The 5000-nt window shown below is 71.5% G+C and overlaps 1 long non-coding RNA gene across 1 annotated transcript in view; it reads right to left on the bottom strand.

The window, feature by feature from the left end:
* The window catches only part of LOC135310969 (uncharacterized), an 862-nt gene extending 527 nt beyond the window's left edge, over positions 1 to 335 (bottom strand). Inside the window, exon 1 of the long non-coding RNA XR_010370886.1 lies at positions 81 to 335. This is a non-coding gene — a long non-coding RNA (uncharacterized LOC135310969). The remainder of the gene's footprint in view (positions 1 to 80) is intronic.
* Between the last annotated feature and the right edge of the window lie 4665 nt (positions 336 to 5000).

Raw genomic sequence — 5000 nt, 5'->3', positions numbered from 1 at the left:
TAGCGCGTTAAGGAGGCATTTCCTTTAACGCCGATGGCAAGCCTCTCCGCCCCCCCTCGTCGTTTTACGGTAACGCTCACCACGGTCGCGCGTTCGCGTCGCGCCACGCCCGACGGTCGAATCGCGGCGCTCTCGCTCTACGAGGCCGTGCGCGGTCGTTCCCCGTCGTCGCCGTAACCGTTACCGGCGCTTTCGTGGCTCGTCCCCGAGATCCCCTGCAGTACGCGCAAACGCGTGCGCGCGTCGCTACGGCGTCCGTCGCCGACCGTCCGCTCACCCGTTCGTCGGCAATTCTCTGTCAGCGAACAACTTATCGACACCTACCGAGCCGTATCTGCGTCACCTTGCCTGTCCCGGTACTTCTTACGACGACGTGCGGTAATCGTCCGTAGCACGCGGCAGCACGTGATGCGGGGGGTGGGGTGGGGTGGGGTGGGGTGGGGTGGGTGTGTGTGTGTGTGTGCGCGCGCGCGCGTGGTGTGTGCGGTGCGTGCTGTGGGGGACGGGGGACGGGGGTGTGCGGGTGTGTGCGCGTGTCGCGCGCACGCGTGTCGCGCAGCACTCCCTCACGCGTTCCCCGTCCAGCCCGCCGGCTGAGGCCGCTACCGGATCGGGTCCCTCCCGGCCCGGCCGCGGCGGGTCGCCTCCGCGCCGCCTGCGTGGGGAGGGTCCGGCCTTGTCCCGGGCGCCGGGCTTCGGCGCCCGCTGCTTTCGGCCGGGGGCGCGGGGCCCCTTCCACGTCCCCTCGAGGCCCGGGCGGAACGGGACCGTCCTCTCGGCAGCGCTCGCCGCTCGAACGCGTCCCGCCCGCCACGCGACCGCTGGCCGGCGGCCGGGCCTTAGAAGCGTGGGCCGCCTCTCGGCCAGCCCCGGCAGGGGGCCCTGCTGCCCACGCTGCCGGCGCCGGGCCCGGCGGACCGCCGTCGCTGCCCAGGCCGAGGCAGGCGGCTGCTGCTTTCCCAGGGACGGCTCTGACCGGCAAGCGAGGCGAGCGCGTATCCCGCCCGCGGCAGGCAGGCTCGCAGGCCGGGCATCGTACGTGGCTGGCAACGCAGGCTGTAACAGAGAAGGCGGGGCGATCTGCAGCTCTTTTTCGCGTCTCCCTCCCTGCGTGCCCGACATCCCGGACGAGGCTGGCCCGAAGCCCGCCCCCCCCCGCCCCCGGCGCCGCGCGCAGGCGCTCCTGCGTGCCCCTGTCCGTACTGCACACGCCCCCCCCACACACACCCCCCCCCACCCCCGGCCCCGCCGCCCCGCACCCCTCACCCCACCCCGCGCCACCGACGCAACCCCCCAGCACACAGCCCCGCCTGCCCGCCCAGACATGTAGCTCACGGCTAGTATAGCTGCTCCCCACCCCACACCCCACACCCCCCCAAACGCGGCCTCTCCCCCCACCTCCCGCCGCCGCCGCCGCCGCCGCCGCCCCCCCCAAACCCCGCCCCCCCCCCCCCCCCCCCGCCTTCCACTACCAGGTCAGCCGCCCCGGGGAAGGCTAGGCGGGAGACTTTGGAACCTAGTGGCGTCCCTGACGCCTCCTTTCTTTCTCAGTCAAGCCGTCAGCCGGTTGCTCGCCCGCCCTGCCTGCCGCGCGTCTGCCCGCCCCTGCCGGGGGCGGAAAACCTGAGGGACGCGAAACGGGGGGGGGGGGGGGGGAGGGAGGGAGGGAGGGAGGGAGGGAGGGAGGGAGGGAGGGAGGCGGGGGGGGAAAAAAAAACATACCCATAAAATAAAATCTAAAAAGCGCCGAGCGACCCCGATGGAAATCTCCTCCAAAAAAGCGACACCCTTTCGCTCTCCCCAGCCTACCTCTGCGCCGGGTTCCCCGCCTGCTCGCTGACCGCTCTCTGCGCCTCTGCGCCGGCCTCCCTTTCCCGCTGCGGCTCTCGCCGCGACTGAGCGCCGGACCGTCAGCCTAGCGAGGCGGGAACTGCCGCCCTTTCCCCGAGGGCGGGGGCCCGGTTGCCGAGCAGCGAGGCGTGCGCGCCTGCGCAGGGCGGGCGGCTGCGTCCCTCCACCCCCCACCCCCCCCCCCCCGCTGCTCCGCGGCGCCAGGGCTTCTGCGGTCGGCGGGGGCCGCACCCACCGGTCCGCCGGTTCCGAAATGCAGCGCGGGTGCCTGTGGGTGCCACTCTGTCTCTCCGTCGCGTCGGCATGATTGACGCGCGTGCATCGGAGCGTGTGTCGGGGGGGGGGGGAGCGGGGGTGGGAAGGAGACACACACAAAGTCTGCAGGATCGCAGACACGTATTTTAATCGATTTATTTTTAAAAATTACAAACGACAGTGAAACGGGGCGGGGGGGGGGGGGAAGGGGGAAGGGGGAAGGGGGAAGGGGAGAGAGAAAAAGAACAAAGCACCAAACGAACAAACCCGAAATAAACCAAAACCGAAAGTCGGCGAGCACCCGGTGGCGCCGGGACCCGAAGCTGGCTAGGGCCGACCGGTCCCGAAGTCTCCCGGCGGGCGGCAAACTTGCGCCGGTGAGCCGGGTGGCTCGTGAACACAAGCTGCTGCCTCTAACCGGTCCCCCGCCAGCCCGAGGGTGTGCTGGGGGTGGGGGGTAAGGGTTGGGGGGAGGGAGAGGAACGGAGCGAGCGGAGGGGCTGGCCGGGACCGTGAAGCCCGTGAGCGCACGGCAGCCACCGTCTCGCAGTGGGCGGGGGGGGGGTGAGGAGGGGGGGGGGGGGGGTGTGAGCGTGCGCGCTTAAAGAAAAGGAACGTTTCAGTAATTTTCAGTCCTCTTTTGTCGACTTTTTTCCTGCCGAAGCCGATAAAGGTAAAAACCTCTCGAGTGAAACGGCACGCCTGAACTAGCTCCCTTTATAAGAAGCGCTTAAATCCCGGAAACGGGGTGAAAAAAAAAAAAGAAAAAAGACCCCGAGCCGCCTTCCCCCCCCGGCCCCCACCGCCGCGCGACCAGGGTGGCCCGCGTCGCAGAGTCGCGTAAGACTCGTGGGGGAAGAAGAGGCGAAAAGGGAAAGAAGGTGATCAGAAATCACCCCCGCCGGTCCGCGCACCCCACCCCCTCGCCCCCACCGACCACCCCACCCCCGCCCAGACCCAACACCCCACGGCCGCGAGGAGCCGGCCACGCGGGTACCCCTGCCTGCGGAGCACTGAGCATGCGGCACGTCTACCTGGCTACGCGAGGAGCGGGGCAGCCACCCGCGTCTAGCCGGCTCCGGGGCTGGCTGCCAGGCCCACCCGGCGCCGGAACAGGCGGCTGCCACGTCTACATGGCTCCGGGCAGCGTGGCGGCCGCTGGCGGTGTGCGGCGACCGCGGCGTGTCGCTGCCGGAGCGTCCCGTGAAAAGGACGGTCGGGTCTGCCCGGCTCCGGGGGAGCAGCCGCCACGTCTGCCCGGCTCCGTGGGGGGGGGGGGGTCGGCGGCGGCTGCCACGTCTGCCCGGCTCCATGGGGGGGGGTCGGCGGCGGCTGCCACGTCTACCCGGCTCCGTGGGGGGGGTCGGCGGCGGCTGCCACGTCTGCCCGGCTCCATGGGGGGGGGTCGGCGGCGGCTGCCACGTCTACCCGGCTCCGTGGGGGGGGTCGGCGGCGGCTGCCACGTCTACCCGGCTCCGTGGGGGGGGTCGGCGGCGGCTGCCACGTCTACCCGGCTCCGTGGGGGGGTCGGCGGCGGCTGCCACGTCTACCCGGCTCCGTGGGGGGGGGTCGGCGGCGGCTGCCACGTCTACCCGGCTCCGTGGGGGGGGTCGGCGGCGGCTGCCACGTCTACCCGGCTCCGTGGTGGCGGCTGCCACGTCTACCCGGCTCCGGGGACCGTGGCGGCCGCCGGAGCGCCCGGTGAAAAGGAGGGTCAGGTCTACCGGGCTCCGGCGGGACTTGGTCGCGTTCGAGGGGCGCAGGGGTAGACCTGCCGTCCACGCCACTTGGTCGGAGCTTTCGTAGGGGTCGCTGTTTTTCGCTGCCTCCAGTTACGTCATGGTAAAGGTCGGCGTGATTGACGCGCCTGCCCGGTGGGCGGAGGCGAGGCTCTTGGAGGTTTTTCCGGGCGAGGAAGTGTCGGTACGTACTACAGGAGCGAGCGGTGACTCGTCTCCGGAGCAGCGCTAGCGAGCGGTTGCAACGCCCGGGCCTCGGCTGGTGGGAAAGTTGGGGCGCTCCGCGGCTCTCGTTGGCGGTTCCCGCAGCGGTTCGGCTCGGCTTCTTGCCCGCTTAGGCACGGCCAGCCCCCGGCGCTTCGACCCGCGAGGCAGCCCGGTGGGTCCGAGGGGCGTGGAGAACCGGAGCTCGCCGTTGCCGACCGGCGCGAGGTGTGCCGAAGCAGTCTTCTGCGGGGACGGGGCAAGAGACCGGCAGCGGTTGCCGGCACTCGAACGCTAAGCGGCTGGGGAAGACGCGGAGTCAGTCGAGCCTGCCTGCCGCCGCGGCTTTCCCCGGCCCGCGAGGGTCCGATGGTGTGGCACGGGCGTTGGCGGCGGCGCCTCGTCCTCCTTTGACCGGCACGAGCCATTCGTGGCGGCCCGCGGTGTCTGGCCTGCCCTGGTTTCTCGACCTGCCGGAGAGCTTGGTGGTGGGATGGCGCGCGTCCGGGCGAGGTGGCGGCACTCGGTCCTTTTTCTCCGGCCTTAAAGCTGGAACCCGCGAAGCGGGCGGTTTCTGAGCGGCGGCCAGCCGGTCCCGGTTGGCTGACTGCGGGGGAGAGGGGGTGGGTGGCGGTGACCGGCGCCGTGCGGCCTCCAGCGGCTTTTCCCTGGGCCCACGTCCCCCGGGGGATCGCTTAGCTGTGTCCCCTTCCCCCGGGGTAAGCTGTTGCCTGCCGGGCGGGCAAAGACCGGTGGCCGGTGGTGGTCGCCGCCGGCGCTGTCGAACGCGAGGGGACTTGGGGAGGCAAGCCTGCCGCGGGCTTTCCCCGGTCCCGTCGAGCTCGCTCAGGGGAGTCGCACGGAGCGGGTTGGCCCGCGGCACCTCCCGCTCCTCTCTGACCGATCCGGGCCTGCCAGCAGCGCCCGCTGATGAGGCGGCCCCAGGCGCAT

The sequence above is a fragment of the Phalacrocorax carbo genome, unplaced genomic scaffold (assembly GCF_963921805.1).
Source record: "Phalacrocorax carbo unplaced genomic scaffold, bPhaCar2.1 SCAFFOLD_327, whole genome shotgun sequence".
In the NCBI taxonomy this organism is placed as follows: Eukaryota; Metazoa; Chordata; class Aves; order Suliformes; family Phalacrocoracidae; genus Phalacrocorax; species Phalacrocorax carbo.
The sequence above is the reverse complement of the archived record's forward strand: the minus strand, read 5'-3'. Positions and strand labels throughout refer to the sequence as shown.